The sequence below is a fragment of the Rhagoletis zephyria genome, unplaced genomic scaffold, assembly GCF_001687245.7.
Source record: "Rhagoletis zephyria isolate East Lansing unplaced genomic scaffold, Rhagoletis_zephyria_1.1 Rzeph_scaffold_00008, whole genome shotgun sequence".
In the NCBI taxonomy this organism is placed as follows: Eukaryota; Metazoa; Arthropoda; class Insecta; order Diptera; family Tephritidae; genus Rhagoletis; species Rhagoletis zephyria.
In genome coordinates, this window is record NW_016157092.1 from 83784 (window position 1) to 101751 (window position 17968).

At 35.9% G+C, this 17968-nt stretch overlaps 1 long non-coding RNA gene across 1 annotated transcript; it reads left to right on the forward strand.

Moving 5' to 3' along the window:
- Window positions 1-11550: 11550 nt before the first annotated feature.
- On the forward strand, window positions 11551-11895 carry LOC108358034 (uncharacterized). Its single transcript, XR_001846696.1, has 2 exons — window positions 11551-11624; window positions 11711-11895. It is a non-coding gene; the product is annotated as an uncharacterized LOC108358034 (long non-coding RNA).
- Window positions 11896-17968: the final 6073 nt, after the last annotated feature.

Below are 17968 nucleotides of genomic sequence, written 5' to 3' on the forward strand. Positions count from 1 at the left end.
CGCCAATATAGGAGTATTACATATATGGTTTTTATACTCTTGCTACCACATGAATATATGAATTCGTGATAAGAATATATGAATTTGCCTTGGAAGATAGAAAGCGAGTAAGAATAAATGCCGAACAAAGGAATTTGTCTTCTTTCAACTTAAATAAATGCAATTTGCAAACAAAAGTGCGTACCTTACTTAGTGCCTTGGTAATGGCGAATTCGTAAGGATCTATTGATTGCATTATAAATATTTTCATTTATTTGTTAAACATACAATTACTCCCATTACAACCCGGTCCTATGGATGCTAGAAGCGCGAATTCATATAAGGTGGTGTTACCGGAAAATGAATAAATAAATTATATGTATATCATAAAATTAATAAGATGAAATGAAATACTTGTATGATTTCTAACAAAACCTATGTATGTAACCCAATCGCCTAATGGTTTGCCGAACCGTAAACATATGTTTACACATAAAATTTCGTGATTAGGTACCTGGTACTCACACCTTTTTTAATAAGTTTCACTTCTATCATGTGTACGGTGTTACACACGCAATTTTTTTATACCCGAGCGCACTTGTGCACAAGGGTATATTAATTTTGTTCACATAACGGTTGTTTGTAACAGCCAAAACGAATCGAGATAGATATAGACAAATGTATACATAAATGATCAGGATGAAAAAAGAAATCGATTAAGCCATGTCTGTCTGTCCGTCCGTCTGTCCGTCTGTCCGTCCGCCCGTTTACACGATAACTCGAGCAAAAATTGAGATATCTCAACGAAACTTGCTATTTAGGTTTCCCTTAATCCAAGGTAGGTTGGTATTGAAAATGGGTGAAATCGGACTTTAACCACGCCTACGTCCCATATACAAGCAGTGTTCCTTGATGCCGAATGTCTGATGTTTATTGGTCAGGATTGTTTGATATGCCAATTCCACTCGGACGCCGTTCTGTATGTTAGCTCTTGCGATCAGGTGATTAAATCTAGCTTCTGTGACCTTTGGTAGGGACAACACGTATAAGAGGAGTGTGTTGTTGGTGTAGATCGATGGTTTGCTATATTCAATGGCTTCGATGGCGTTGCTGTATGGAAGAACGTCGATCTCACTGACAAGCTGGTTAACTTCCTCTATACTCAGAAGATTGGTGTTGACGACTCCTGCCTTAGCCATCTGACAAGCACGGATCAGTTCGTTGACGTCTTCATTCAGGATAAAGATTTTATGCTGGACTTCTTGAGAAATCCTGTCCAAGTTCCTCTTGTTGATTACATCATTGGTGGCGACCACAATGCCATTGAGCCTCTGCAATAACTGATTAGTTTTCTTAAAAATTTCATCATTCACCTTGTACTGCTGCTCGTTATTTTCATTAAGGGAATTTTCGTTTCGGAGGACCTCATCCCAGTCCGTAGCATCAGGTGAGCCAGCAATCCATTTCCAAGATGACCCAATCCAGTTAATATAACGTTTTAATCTATCCGTCTCGTGACCTCTTAGGTCGTTTAAACGTGTGCGGATTCTGCCTAGCTGGAATAGTAGTACCTCTGTAGATGCTGTTGTATCGTTTAAGGTATTTATTGCCCACTCGAGCCGATTTGTTGCCAGTTCGTATCGTTCCAAATTTACCACATGAATTAGCTTGAAGTGTCCATCGATGATTCATCCATACCCATCTCGTATGGTTACTAGGGGTGAGTCTATCTTGAATAGGTCATATGAATGCGCAATGGCGCAGAGGCACGTGCTACGGATTAGATGAATACATTAGTCTACTAATGGTTTATTATCCATACCCACGTTATAATAGTGACTCTATACAATTCAAAGTCTTAATTCTGAAATTCGTCTTAGCCATATCCTTTTTACATTATTATATTTTTTATTCTACTCAAAGTCTTAATTCTAAATTTCGTCTTAATCATTTCTTAGGGAACCCAGTAGTGAAGTAGTTAGTTATGTTAATTGTTAACTAATTAGTGGTAAGTGGTTAATGCGAAAAATTAAAGTTAATTGTAGTAATAAGTTTCATGCAATCTTTTTTCCCCTTTCTTGTGAGAATTCACTTTCTCTTTTTTTTTATTATTTTTTTTTCTATTTGTTTTGCATTTGCATTCGCATCATATTTGCATGTTCTTTTATTCTTCGTTAAATTTTATATTTTTTGGCGCTTTTGCGCGAGATATATTCTTGCATACATTTGTTAATTTTGCGTACTTATTTAGCAGAATGTGTATTTATGGTTTTTTGCATCGGACTATACGTATTATTTGTTTATGGAAGGCCCGCGTTGGTCCCTTTTAGTCATAAGCGTTTATAATTGCTAATGACCTACTCATGGCACGGGTGGCTTCACGGAAATAATCAGAAGATTTCCGTGGGGGAGTTGAACCACCTCGAATCTGCCATTTCACACCACTGACCGAGGTGGAATTGAACCACTATGACTTCATCGACTACAAACGCATAAACGCTTGCATTCCGAACCGCCGGATTCTAGTAATCTTAAGCTTCTTATTAACCTTTTGTCTAATGTTATCTTATACATTTTTTATATCTGCTTTGTGGAATTTTTTCCCACTTTCAGTTACTATTCTCGCATTTCTATTTTCTGCGATTGTTTCTTTTTTAAATAGGGGCTTTTGTTTCCCCTTTATTTGTCTGTTTGCTATGAACAGAGTATCGCCACTATTATATTCTTTGGGTGGCGAGCGTTTTGAATTGATCCTTGCATTTCTAGCTTCTTGTTCATGTAGTAACACAGCTTTGATATTCTCATGCGTTTCATCCCTAAAGTCCCTTAAGNAATCGGTGTCGGCTGGAGGTGAGGCTTAGCCGGATGCCTGTCATATTTATTAAGCTTACACACTTCGCACTGCCTAACATAATCCCTAATTTGTTTTGACATACCTGAAAAGTAGTACTTTTCTAGAATCTGCTCTCTATTTTCCTTCGAATTCCTGTGGGCTCTGCGATGCTCTTCCTCGATTATATCGAATATTCTATCAGGGATGGTCACGTCTTCCACTAGGCGCTGAGTTATCCTGATCCTATACCTGTGGAAATTATTAGCATACACGTTTTGCAATAATTGGAGAAATTCCTCAGGATTTTTTATGCTATTTATAACATTAGGATTAAGGCATTCTTTGAGAATTGGAATAACGTTTGAACTGTCGATATTTGGTAAAGAAATAAAATATCTGCGGTAGCCATGATGCGGTTGCTCATGGCATCGAGATTCCTGACCTACTCTAAATATCACCTGATTCCTAAAGACGTTTATGGGGGCATCGACGTGTGGTATAAGATCGGAATTATCCTGTTCAGCGGAGTGCATTGTTGCTACCTCATCACTATTTCCTATTTCGCTTCCTGACGGTTGAGCAACCACAGAATCCGTTAAGGCGTTGAGTTCGGTCTTAAGACAGGAAAGAGCATCCGCGACCACATTAGCCTTCCCTGGCTTATAAATTATTTCACAGTTATATTCTTCGATGCGTGCTTTCCACCTCTTTAGTTTTGCATTATAATTGCGACAGCTTAAGGAAAATGTTAATCGTTGGTGATCAGTATATATTCTTATCTGTTTGGCACCGTATAAATACGACCTCAAATTATCTAATGCCCACACTATGGCTAGCATCTCCTTTTCATTCGTAGCGTAGTTTTCCTCGGCCTTTTTCAGAGAGCGTGAAATATATGCAATTGGTTTGTCCGTACCTATATCCCCCTGGGATAGAACTGCACCAATTGCGTAGTTCTACGCATCAGTGGTCAAATTAAAAGGCTTACCAAAATCAGCGGAAGTTAGCATACGTTTTAGGTCATCGAAGGCTTGCAAGCCGCACTGTCAAGTTGTATTTCTACCTTCCTCGATGCACTGGCTTTTATTTGTGCATTTTTCCCGCGCGTTAGATTTATCAATGGCTTAGCTATTTTTGCGTAGTCACGAACGAACTTCCGATAGTAGGAGGTCATTCCCAAAAAACTTTTCAGATCTTTCAAATTGCATGGTGACAAAATTAAATTCATAGCCTCAACCTTTTTTGGGTCAGGACGAACTCCTTCGGGATTGATGATGTACCCCAAAAATTCAACTTCAGTTTGCAGGAAGCAGGTTTTTTCTAAATTCACTTTTAGATTGGATTCCAACAAACGAGAAAATACCATTTCGACATTCTTCAAATGATCGTCAGCATCCTTACCAAACACAATGATATCGTCGATGTACACATAGCAGATTTTACCGATATATTGTTTCAGTACATCGTCGATCATACGCTGGAAGATGGCTGGCGCGTTCTTGAGGCCAAAAGGCAATCTCAAAAATTCGTATTTACCGTTCATGGTCGAAAAAGCAGTCTTAGATATGTCGGATTCCTTCATAGGGATTTGGTGGAACCCAGAAGTTAAGTCAATGGTCGTGAAGTAACGGGAGTTGCCAAGGCTACACAAAGTAGCGTTTATGTCAGGGATAGGATAGGTGTCGGGAATCGTTACAGCGTTAAGCCTTTTGTAGTCAATTACCATACGGTACTGTTTCTCCCCATTTGGTTTAGGTTTCTTAGGAACCACCCAAATAGGAGAGTTGTATGGACTCTTTGATGGTCGGATAACTCCCTCTTGCAGCAATTCGTTGACCTGCCGGTCGACCTCTTCTCTCATGCAAGAAGGATAAGGATAGCTTTTGCTATAAACTGGTTCAGAAGTTGACGTTTTAATTTCTGCGCGTACGCAAGTGTCTACTAATTCCTTCCCATTAATAGGTAGGAAAAGGTTGCTAAATTTAGTCACTAGTTTGTTCACATTTTCCTCCGTTTCAACAGGGATGTCCTTAGACAAGATATAATTCACTTGGGTGGATACGCGAGCCTTCAGCGGGATTTTAAATTCGTTAACCTTTAGAATGTTAGATTTTCTGTCCACTATCGCACCAATATCCCTAAGTGTATCGTCCCCTATGATTCCGTCAAATGAGGTTAATCCTGGGAGCACAAAGAAGGTTATGTCAGAGTCAACGTTTATATCCCTAAACAAATTCAAACTTATTTTTTCCTGTATCGGGATACTTCCGCCTGCTGATCTTACGGTAAAGGATCTGTCGACTGGTTTGCCTTGCTTGACGACCGTTTGCTTAATGAAGTTTTTATTGGCATCAGTGTCGACAAGAAAATCTAAGGTGCGGCCGTCAGGGAGTACGTACTCTAAGTAAGGTACGCTAGATGGCCGTTGGATAAAAAATTCTTCTCCTGTGCCTCCTGTGAAGTCTGCAAGTAGTTAGTCACTTCGTCATTGTTATCGTCCGTCTCTATGTTGAACAGCTTTTGCTGTTTTCGCGGAAGATTATCTGATCTTGCACCTCGTTTAAAGGGATTCGGTCTATTCATGTAGTTCACTTTGCGCGATTGGACCGACTTGTCCACGTCCATCTTCTCGACGAGTGGCTGAGAGGTTGACGGAGGATCTCGCCTAGGAGTAATGTGTCCAACTCGTTTTTCAAAGGGATATCGTCGCTCTTAGGGACGCCATGTTGTCCTTGGTGGAAGTGGAGGCGCCTTGTTACCATCCAAACCATGCATGCGATCTGGCATGGTATTCATCGGTGCGACAATACGGTTATTAAACCGTGCAGTGTGTACCGTGTAGTTCCTCAAATTTGTATTCTGTATCTCGAGGCCACTTGAGTATGCCTCAGGTAGATTCTTAGGACGCTGAACCAGGAGCATCTTTGAAAGATCCCCATTCAATCCACGGATGAACACATCAAGCGCACGATTTCTGTACGTATCTATTAGTACCTGCACTGTCTCCTGAGAGTATTTCTCAGTTTTGAGTTTATTTATAATTAAAGCAAATTGGTGATTCACGGCTCCATAGAAGTCATCGAGCCGCGAATCCTTTTGGGAGAGTTGGTGGAGTAGGTACTCCAAGGTGCGTATGTCTCGTTTGTCGGCGTAATGGAGTGATAGACACTCCTTCATGGCAGTCCAGTCAGTGTCAATAATGCTATAGGATATGAGGGCAGTATCGGCGGGCCCTCGTATCTTTTGTCGAATGTGCTGTAAAATCGCACGATAGATTGGCTTACCCTTTACCAGCTCAAAATCAGTAAGGATGCTCTCGACAGCATGCACCCATGACACAAACATAGTTGGATTACCGTTGAACACCTGTAGCTCCTTCACAGAGTCTGGAAGTCTCGAGATATCCCTAAGTTCCGCCTCCGTTGCTGGAGCTCGGGGCTGAACTTGTACTTCTGCTTCCACTCCATTTAGCTGCGGAGTAGCAGCTTCTATCAAAGCGATCCTATTTTGAAGTGTGTCCAAGCTTGATACACGCCTCTCTATCCCATTCAGCTGGTCCATAAGTGCGTTAACTGCACCAGTCAATCTCGTTACGTTGTCCTGAAGCGAATCCATCCTGGAAATAAACAAGGAAAATATGCAGACAAAAAGTGGTTATTTTTACTCATAACACTGCAAGGATCATTTATTTGTCACTTGATTATTTTTTGATTAGTTTCACTTAAGCACTTTAATAGCTATTTGATATTTTGTTTACTGGCTTCTTTTTAGATAGCCTTTTAGCTAATTTTTATTTTTCACTTTTATTTGGTATAACTTTTTTCCACTTTTCACAATCACTTAATCACTGATTTGATTATCCCGATTTTATTTTACTACTAACACTACTGGTCCCTGCTCGGGTGCCAGTTAAGGACTGAAGGTCCTGAACAACAAAAAAATTAAAGGGCCAACTTGCCCTGGAATTAAAAGAGGTAATTTAAACGTTATAATAAAAGGTCTTTATTGGGATAAGTAAATAAGCCTAATTGACTATAGTAAAACCCCGATGCAACTGCCGCTGCTCCGAGTTCTGCCGCCTTTTATAGCCTGTTCCGCTGCCTTTGCTCTATAGCCAGACATAGGCGACGTCAGTGAGCCGCCTTGGCCTTGAATTCCCACAGGTAACTTGGAATATGCAACACACTGATTTCACAACCGTGTGAAATGAAATTATGCTGACACCGCTGCAATGCCTAATGCATTGGCTCCGTTATACTAATGGTTGCGTAAGCATTAGCCAGAGGTACTAACTGTGGCCGACGGTTCCCATAGGTGTCTGATAACGTTGTGCAATATTGCTATTGCATGATATGATGAAATGCACTTGGCCTTGACAAAGGTGTAGGATGTCAATTATGTTGTGAACCACAATTATGCTGACATGGCGCACGTGTATTGCTGGACTGTGGGGAATGCAACATGTTGGGTGACGGCGGATGTGTTAACTTATATGTATATCGGTAACCGTTCTACCAATTTGTACTAAACTCGGTATTTTTATTGTGCTTGCCACATTTAAGCAAAACGTTGAAAATTATTGAAATCGGACTAAAATTACGGCCGCTTTTCATATAACGGTAAATTTCAGAAATGCTTGAAACTTCAATATTTCGAAATTTAAGGACGCTAATTTACTCAAAATTGATACACCCCGGCTTACCATCTAGCGGTAGGTTTCGGAAAGGTGAAAAAACATATATTTAATACTTGCGCCGGGTATTTAATGTTCGGCTCCGCCCGAACTTAGACTTTCTTACTTGTTTTATTTATTTATGTTGAAAAATGAAAAAAAAATATATTTATGTTTGAATTCTTCCATGATTCAATAATTAAAGGTTTGCTCATTAATGACATCAAAGTTTTGACATTTCCTTAACTCCCTTACAAAGAATTGCACACACACACGCACTCACACAGGAAGGAAGCCGATTTTGTCAAGAGGGAGCGAGAAAACTGTTTTTGAGCAAACCTTTTCTTATTAAATCATGTGAATGCTTCTACTTTTTTGGAAAATACTTGTAATTACATTATTAAAAAAATTATTAAACATTTTACCATAGGATACATATAATTAAGAAATGTATTTCATTTGTTATCTTTACTAAAAATAGCAGACCCGGCGAACTTCGTCCCGCACAAAATTAATTTTTTGTATTTAAACATTTTGGTCCAACATTTTCACCAACAGTTCACATTCATGCTTTTCAGTGATGCAGTGATCTTCTAATATTACGGTTTGGTGGTTAAAAAAATGCATATTTCCATTGCTATCTTAAATAACCAAGCTGAAGTGCATGTATGTACATATATGCATAGAAAGATAGGTAATAGCTTCAGTGCATTTGAAAGGCACCACGCCCCCTTATAAAATAGCCGCAATTTTCTTTAAAAGTATGGGATTGATTTCATATATCTCCATACCATGTTCGAGTACTCTACCGTGAACACTTCCAGAGATAAGGAGTGTGAAAAATTCGGTTTGTTTGGGAGGTGCCCCACCCCGTTTTCCAATAGCCCCACTTTTTCTTTTTGACTATGCGATTTATTTTATATGTCTTGTACATACCAAGTTCCAGTACTCTACCATGAACACTTGCAGAGATATAAAGTATGAAAATTTTGGTTGGTATGGAAGGTGCCGCGCCCCTTTTCCAAAACGGCAATTTTTCTCCATGAGTATGCGATTGTTTTAATATATCTCCATACCATATTCGAGTACTTTACCACGAACATTTTCAGAGATATGCAGTGTGAAAAATTTTGTTTGTTCGGGAGGTGCCACGCCCCCGGAACTTAGCGGTATGAAATATACTTTACTTCCGATTCTCATAGCTACCATATATGCACAAAAAAATTCATAAAGATCGGTCAAGCCGTTTAGGAAGAGCTCTACCACTAACACCGTGACACGAGATTTTTATATACATATTAGATAAGGAACAGCTGTTCGTAAGCGGCGGTTTCCGACTGAATGATTTGATTTTTTGAATTTTTAGTTGTAACTCAATTTCAGCGCCACCCGGCTGCAAATTTTTTTCGAATGAGTTCATTTTCCTGTTATCAATACATATTTTGAATCTGAGAATAATCGGGCCTTAAACACTATTTTTAGTAATAGCTCGACTCCAATGCCACCTGAAGGCTGTAATAATATTGTTTTTCCTATTGCCAATACATATCTCAAATATGAGGCGAATAAGGGTTTTACCAAGGCGTATTTAACAGGTGATAGCAGCACCCTTTTATTTTTCTTCGCCTCACGGCTTCATATGTCAAATGGCTGCTGTTGATTGGTTGGAGCAGTTGATAGTTTATTGTTTTTTGTTTTCTTTCACATCATTCCTATGAAATTTTTGACAGTCCTCGCCGCAAAAGCAAAAACAAAATACATGTACATTTTGTTGTTGGCGTACCGATACCACCTTATTGCATACGCCTTGGGTTTTACTTGTAACTCGACTCCAGCGTCACCTAGCGGTTGTTTTAATAGTTATTCTGCTATTCGGAACACGGTTAAAAATTTCGGTTTTAATTTTAAACTTTTTGGACTACATATATGACCAAACTAAATTCAGTTTCAAATACAAACCTTCCAAGTTTAGAAAAAAGAGAGCACATATGTTGGGTTTAGAATTTAAACAATTCGGTTTAAATGTTAAACCCAAACATTTTCATAATTAAGAATAAAAAAAAAACAATCTTAAATTTCATGCTCCGTCTGGTTGGGATTGAACCCGGACAGCCTTGGTAGCAACCAATTGTATCAAGCATCTTTGCACACTCAGCTACAGCCACGCATGTAAATGTGCTTTCATATGTTGAGTTTGAATCAACACAACTCGCTGTGCAAACATATTCTATTTCGGTTTAGATTTTAAACCAAAGTTTCTATATTTGAAACCTAGAAACTAGAATTAAAACATTTTGGTTTGATTTTTAAACCACGAACTTTTTGGGCTAAAATTTATACCAGAATATGTGACCTGGTCTACGGAAAGGGGGCTTAGGTGTCAAAAAATCAATTTTCACTTTTTGGTTGATTCGGATGGAAGATGAGATGCTTTTTCACGTGGTGAAAAACAGAAAATCCTAACTTGCTTAGAAGTGTACTAAAAATGTAGAGAAAGAAGAGTAAAAACACGACAAAATAAATTTATTGGTAATGAACAAAATATATTGAATTATAAGCTATAAAGACATGATTATACACTAGAAAAACGTATTATGGGCCAAAAATAATAATGCTGAGTAGTTTATGCATTTTTCTTTGTTGTCGTTTTCCTTGAGATCTTTTTACGTGTTGATCCTGAGGAAGATGGACCTGGTTCCTCGTCTGGTTTGAGAACATCTTCACTAGTTTTTGCCTTCCGTTTCTTCGATGGCAAATCTTTCGGCAATGGAGCCACAATATCTACTTTAGATATATCCGAAACTAAGCTGCGAAGATTGTGATAGATGTACCACTGATAGATGTAATCAACAGAAACAGTAAACGTCACTTCTTCAGTGTTACTTTTTTAAATGTTCCACACTAGCAACTTACACGATGAACTATAATAATATTCCGACCAACAACAACACTTACTGGACCAACAACAACACTTACTGGACGTCCGGCGCGGAGAACAATTAACGAGATAATGAGAAACTGACGAAACGAGTTGCTTACTTTTAACAGCTTTTTCACAGAAAACTAGTTTTCGCACGTAAGCTCCCTTTTCGTAGACCAGGTCACATATATTAAAAATTGCGTAAAACTATTGATTGGTTTAAAAAGTAGACTATAAAAGTTTAAAAAAGGCAGTAGTCCCAGCGCGGTTTAAAAATTAAACCCAAATTTTTGACCGTGAAGGTAGACAAATTCAAAAAACAAATATCATAAAAATCGGTCCAGCTGTTCTTGAGTTATAACAGGTGTAACTAACACGACTTTGTTTTATATATATAGATATATTTTGAAAGCCATTTTTTCTGTTCGAAAAACTCGAGGACAGCTGTACCGATATTTTTGAAATTTTGTACATCGACTCCAGACTATCCAGGGATGATATTAGATGAAAAGCAATTTCGATATACATATCAAGGGAACGTGGCAACTCCCATACAAACTGAATTTATCACATAACATCACATCTAATGTGAGATATTCAGTTTGTATGGAAGGAGCCACGCCTCCTTTTTAATAACTCCCATTTTTCCATTGGTTTGGGGTTGACATTTTATAAAATGCAGCACTCTACGATGAATACTTCCAGAGATATGTTGTGTGAAAACTTCTGTTTGTATGGGAGGTCCCACGCTCCCTTGATATATCGAAATTGCTTTTCATCTATTATCACATTCGGCTACCTTATTTAAATTTTAAAGGCAAATTTTCAAATAAATCTACACTTGGTATAACTTCACAATGCCATGCATATTACATATTAAACATATTATGTATGTATTTTGGTTTGATTTTTTTGAATTCAATCTATTTTTGAGATAAATTCTTTTTTTATAAACGGCTGTATGTTTAATGTATGTAATTCAATTAATAAAGAAAAAATCGTTGTTTTTCATTTTAATTAATAACTGAAAACAAAAATGTTGCTACATGCCACACAAACATAAATACGCATTTATAAAGTCCAAACTTTAAAATATTAATGTTGAGCCAACTAGTTTTTTACATGCTATGTATTTTCAAACGTTGTTGTTAAACCGGCACAACGCTTTGAGCAAGGTCGTGGCCGATTTAATTTGTTGGAATGAGAAATAAAGCAAAAACGTTTGTATTAATATTAAGTATAAATTCGTGTTTATTCAATATCGATATTGGTATTAATATATGTATGTATATATTTGGTTTTACAGGTTACCTTTGATTTGACTCGGAACACGGTGGCTGGAAAAACGTCCTCTTGGATTCACTCTCGGAAAACAAGTAAGTGACCGGTTTAAATTTATTCTTACTGTAGCCTGTCGAACTGTATATTTACCGAAGGGACATTTTAGCATAAGTAACATAGTGGTAAACAGTTCGACAGTTGACATAATAATGAAGCTATGTTAAGCATTAGGGTGGGTCGAAAATGCTGCGACAAATTTAGGCCGTTGGCCTAAACAGTTGTTTTCAGGTGTTCTATTGAATTCATATATTTCATACATATTCGTAAATGTGCATTTGTGTGTATTTATTAAATATTCATTTCAAATTTGTTAATTGGTCATTTAATATTTCATGTGTAAATATATGTATGTATGCATATAGCTGTGGGCAGTTGGTTTCTATGTAAACAACAAGAAATTTAGACTGCAATTAAAATGTATTTCTGCGTACAACAAATTTTTCAAGTACATTAACTTTCAATGATATTTTTGAATGTTTGATGAACGAATTTTGCAAATTACAAATTCCAAATTAATACACAGTACCAGCAATAACATCTATGAGTTGCTTTGCAACACATTACAGCAAAAACTTTTTTTTTTTTTTTGGTAGGCGCTTTTCCTTCGGCTTATTTTTTATATCGATGGAGTAACGCTATTCCATATTTAGTTGTTAGTTGGTGCTAGAAGGTACCACAATTGCTATTGGTAACCAGCCTTTGTATATTGCTCAAGTAAATTTCATTGTATGCATAACTTGATTTTTTTAAAATATAAAACAAATAGGCAAACGTTGTGGAGTAGTGGTTAGCAGTGCACGCTACCATTCCACAGCGCCTGGATTCAAGCCCAGGTACCGACTTACATAAAAAAAAAAGAAAATCGCCCTCCGGCAGGCTATGGCAAACAGTGTTGCCGTTTTAGTCCTTTGGTGGCTAGATTTAGCTACCACATTATTTTTTTGGCCACATAAATTTAAAATTGCCTCTAGCCCTTTTTTTAGCCCTTTGGAGAATTTATTCATACTGGGCATTAAAAAGTTGTATACATACGTTTAATTTGATCTAATTTTTTTGCATTTATTTAAGAGATGAATTTTTAAACTAAGAAATATCAGTCTTCTATATATACATCTGTGTATTGTATGTTCCTTACGTTTTTATACAAACATACTGTAAAAGTGTTAGGGCTTTTTTTTAACTTATCTATTAACGATTTAACTATAGTTTAAAATAGATAAGTTTACAGCCCTTAGGGTCAGTTTTTCAGTCAAGTTTAAATTCAGATTAAGTAAACCGAGTTTAAGTTGAACAGCTGGCTGACATTTGATTGGCTGATCTTAGTTAACACCAGCCAGATCGGGAGTTTAAACTTAGTTTAAACCACGGCTGTACACTGAAAAACTGGCCCTTAATATGCTTCATTTGTTAAATGGCCTATCAAGTCGATTGACCGTGTATGTTCTTGTGATTGCACCAGCTGCTGGTGCGACTTAAAAAACTATTTGAAAATTTTTTGGCGGAAATTTCTTGCACTATATGAGTCAAAGCCGTGTTTGTGGAATATTAAGTTCAAGATATTACAGTTGTGAATTAAAAAAAAAGCAATGCTTAACAAAATGGCAGCAAGCTGGTGTCGTATATTTCCCCTATTATACAAAAAGGTTTTAGGTTGGATAAAATATTAGCTTTTTTCCAGGGTTCATTGTTTTTCTATACCATTACTTATTGAAAATGTTTGCGTTTATACTTATATATGATTATGTAAGTAAATTTTAGCTACCATTTTTAGCCACAACGACTTTTTTAGCTCTTTTTTAGCCCTTTTTTTAAAGGAATTTGGCTACCATTAAAAATGCTGCGCGGCAACACTGATGGCAAATCTCCGAGTGTGTTTCTGCCATGGAAAACAGCTACTCATAAAAATACAATCGTCGATCGGAGTCGGCGTAAAACTGTAGGTCCCTCCCCTAGTGCGACAACATCAAGGCGCAGACCAAAAATCGCAGGTGAAGCTCGGCCAAACACTAACGTATTGTGTAAGCGCTTATCTATTATTATTATTGTAAAACAAATTTACTCACTCATACAACTTAAAAATTTCGTGTAATCAACTTAAAAAAAAATAAAATAAAAATTAACGGTAATAATGAAAATACGAATAAATTATATGGCCTGTTTCTTTTGCTTTGTATTGGCAGTAAGTAAGTTTACGATCAGTAAAAGCCGAGATATATAAGTTTAAATAAGTAAATAATATGCCTGGTTCATGAAAAAATCCAAACTTTGGCACATCATATTTCCGAAGAGAAAAATAAAAATATTAAATCCAGGGATACGTGAATTATTTTATATAAAAAATCCGTAAACCGAGTTTGTCGAAAATTGGTAGTGTAACTTCATTTTTTGAATGAAATTTTTTAAATGAATTTGTGAGTCTATTCCCACATTCCCATATAAAGAATGCAACATTTTCCCACGGATCAGAGCAACGAAAAGAAGAAGAGAAGAGAAAACGCTATAACTAAAAATTAATTGCGTTGACTGTGCGATCCACCAGCAGTTATATTTTCCGATCTGAATTTTGAGTTAGCTCACTTTAGATGTAGGTGTGCGATATGTGCATATACATTAGGCTGTGTCGATTTTGTATGGGGTAAAATAAAAAGCATTTGACCGTATTGTTATAGTAATATTATGATGTCTTAGGTCTAAGCCAATTGTTATTGGCCATGAGAGATTAATTTAAAACTTATCTTTAGCACGCGCAATTTAAACAAAGTGTATGAATTTTGAGAATGAAACTTTGGCTTGTAATATCTATGGAATACGTCAAATACGAACGATATATCAAACTAAGGGTTATTATATTTAGTACCTCACGTTCATTTATCATTTTTCAGTAAGTCTACAAATTTTTAAGATATTAAGATAAAACTTAAAAAAAAACTATAATTTTCCCTTATTAATTTTCAAATTTTTCATTACTCCAGCAACCAAGTGAAAAATACAAAAAAAGTGAGACGAGATTTATTTCAGATGTTTTAATGTCACGCCTATTAGGTTAGTTTTCAAGATCGTGATGAATGAAGTCAAAGATGTATTGTCAAAGATTAGGAATCGTTTGATAAGTTAATGGTAGTTTCAAATATTTACATATATTAACATAATACAATTAGGGCGAGAAACGCCAATTTGAAGTCCATTTATGCAGTCTTGAAAATTATTTCATTAGTCTCCGAAGAAGCACGTTTCGCGGTTTCTAAATTTGCCATTATATGAAAGTAGGGGACGTGCAATAAGTTTTTAGATATACATAAATATTTTAGTGAATTCCATTATGTGAAAATGTGACTGTAGGTAAATGCAATAGTCTTTAACATATCCTGGGAAATCCTTTTGAGGACTCTCCAATTTGCTTTCAAATTGAAAGAAAAAACTGTAAAAAGATGTTTTGTATGAAATACGAGCAGTAAAGCGTTTTACTCAGGTGTACGCGTCGTATAAGTAACTTCCTTTCCTGCTCATTTTTCATACAAAAATCTTTGCGCATTTTCATTTGACCATTCATTATTTCGTATTTATCCATTGATTTCCTTCATCAGTAATTTGATTTTTTCTTCTGTAACAGAACAGGATTAAGTACAAATTCAAAAATTTGGCACAGAACCGGTTATTTTTAAAATTTTTCTTCAGTTAAAGTTAGTTAAAAAAATCTGGAATGATTAATTAATTTGTCAGAAACTATAAGCCCTATCGGGAAGTGATGTATATACCGTTGATGGAGAATTTCATTGGCTTTCATTTGCCGTATTTTATATTAAGATTTTTAAATTGACTCGTAAGATATACGTGAGTAAAAAAAAAACAATTTTTTCTTTAAGCTGAATAACGGTAAAATGCAAATATCTTGAAAACTTATCCATAGAAAAAAAAATTAACTCGATTTTCGAAATCACCGACAATTCTACATAGGAATTGGATAGTGGCATTCATAGAACATTTTTGCTGTAAACCAGTGTTATAAGCCAGTGCAATTATCAAGAGAACAATTAAAATTTTATTGAAAACAGATAAATTTGAGATTAACGATAGGCTAAAGGGCTGCGGGAAATGATATTTGACCTTATCTTTGGCGTTAACGGATTCATTACCTAAAAATATGCACCAAACCTTTTTGCTGAACCCATAGNTAGGAATTGGATAGTGGCATTCATAGAACATTTTTGCTGTAAACCAGTGTTATAAGCCAGTGCAATTATCAAGAGAACAATTAAAATTTTATTGAAAACAGATAAATTTGAGATTAACGATAGGCTAAAGGGCTGCGGGAAATGATATTTGACCTTATCTTTGGCGTTAACGGATTCATTACCTAAAAATATGCACCAAACCTTTTTGCTGAACCCATAGTTTTTAACAAGAATTGGTCTTATTCGTCTAGTGTGCTGTGGGTCACTTGGCGGTCGATGCGCGGGCTCTACAATTAAAATAAAAAACTAATATTTTGCAGGCTTTTTGTTGAGAAAAATTAGATTTTCGACCCGACCTTATATACATACATATGTATATGTGCTTAAGAGATGGGCTGACTTTCAATACAATAGGGATATTCACGATCCGGTGCATACTGTCTAGGATGGTGCATAGATAGCACGACTGGCTAATTTTGTTGTTGTTTGAATGCACGAAACAACAACAATCATGCTATTTATGCTATCTATGCACCATGCTAGACCGTATGCATCGAATAGTGAATACCCCTAATGTTTGAATACTGTGATACTGTCATATTCAAAATGATTATTAATGCAGAGTTGCGAAACATTGCAACCATATACATGACGTATTTTAAATATTCAATACAGTTATGAACAATTTTTCTGAATTTTCCATTTTTAAAACAACAATGATAACCTAAAACAAACAAAGCATCAATTTTGCTTCTGATGCGCTGATTGCTCTAGCGTTGCGTTTCGATAACTTTTCGGATGCGTTTTGGAAAAGTATACATTTGATTTTCTACGCATGCAAAGCAATTGACGTTTTGGAAGTCAACCAAGTTCAGATTTTGGCTCATTACACGGCGACGGGTGCATGATGAGCAGAGTTTTTATGGTTTCACAATTGGTTGAAAAGTACGGCCAAAACCGTCGTTTAAACATTTTCGAATTGTGTATAGATGTTGCTGCAACATGTTCAATTTGACCTGTTTCGCCTGTTGTTCCACTACACATTTGAAATTAAGCTTTAAAGTAAAGATAAATATGAAGATGAAGAAATAAATGATAACGATGAAGTAAAAAAAAAAGAAGGAAAAAGTGAAGATAAAGACGAAAATGGAGAATATGACAGATACATAAGAATTAGGGTAACTAAAAGGGTAAGATCATTTATTGAATTTATGGAGTGAAACTTCTTTAGCGGCAGTTGGTTGGTTGGGAGTAAATTGTCAAATTCAAGGGGAATAATGCACATAGAAATGGTTCTCAGCGGTTTAGCGGTTTGAGAATAAAAACAAAAACAAAGATGCCTAGAGGTACAGGCAAAAACGAAGATCAAAGTAAATTTAAACACTTTGAATTAATGGTGAAGAAGAATATGCAAAAATAAAGATAAATATGAAGAAAAGGATGAGGATGAAGATCGATATTGTTATCGATATAAAACTCGATATAATAATCGATATTGTTATCGATAAAATAATCGATATTGTTACCGATACTGTTATTGATTAAGTAACCGCTATTGTAATCGATATAATAATCAATATAATAATCGATATTGTTATCGATACAATAATGGATATTGTTATCGGTATAATAATTGATTAAATAATTGATTTTATTATCGATTTAGTCATTTATATTGTTGAAGATATATACAATAATCGATACTGATGATTGTTACATTTATCGATGAATTAATCGATTTTGCAATCGTTGTATTTTTCTATATGGATATTGTTATCGGTATTTTTATCGACACAGTTATCAACAGGGTTATCGATATACTAATCGGAACATGGAATGTGATCACAGTACATGACATCACATGATATTACATCACATCACGGTTAAAAATTTCGGTTTTACTTTTAAACTTTTTGGACTACATATATGACCAAACTAAATTCAGTTTCAAATACAAACCTTCCAAGTTTATAAAAAAGAGAGCACATATGTTGGGTTTAGAATTTAAACAATTCGGTTTAAATGTTAAACCCAAACATTTTCATAATTAA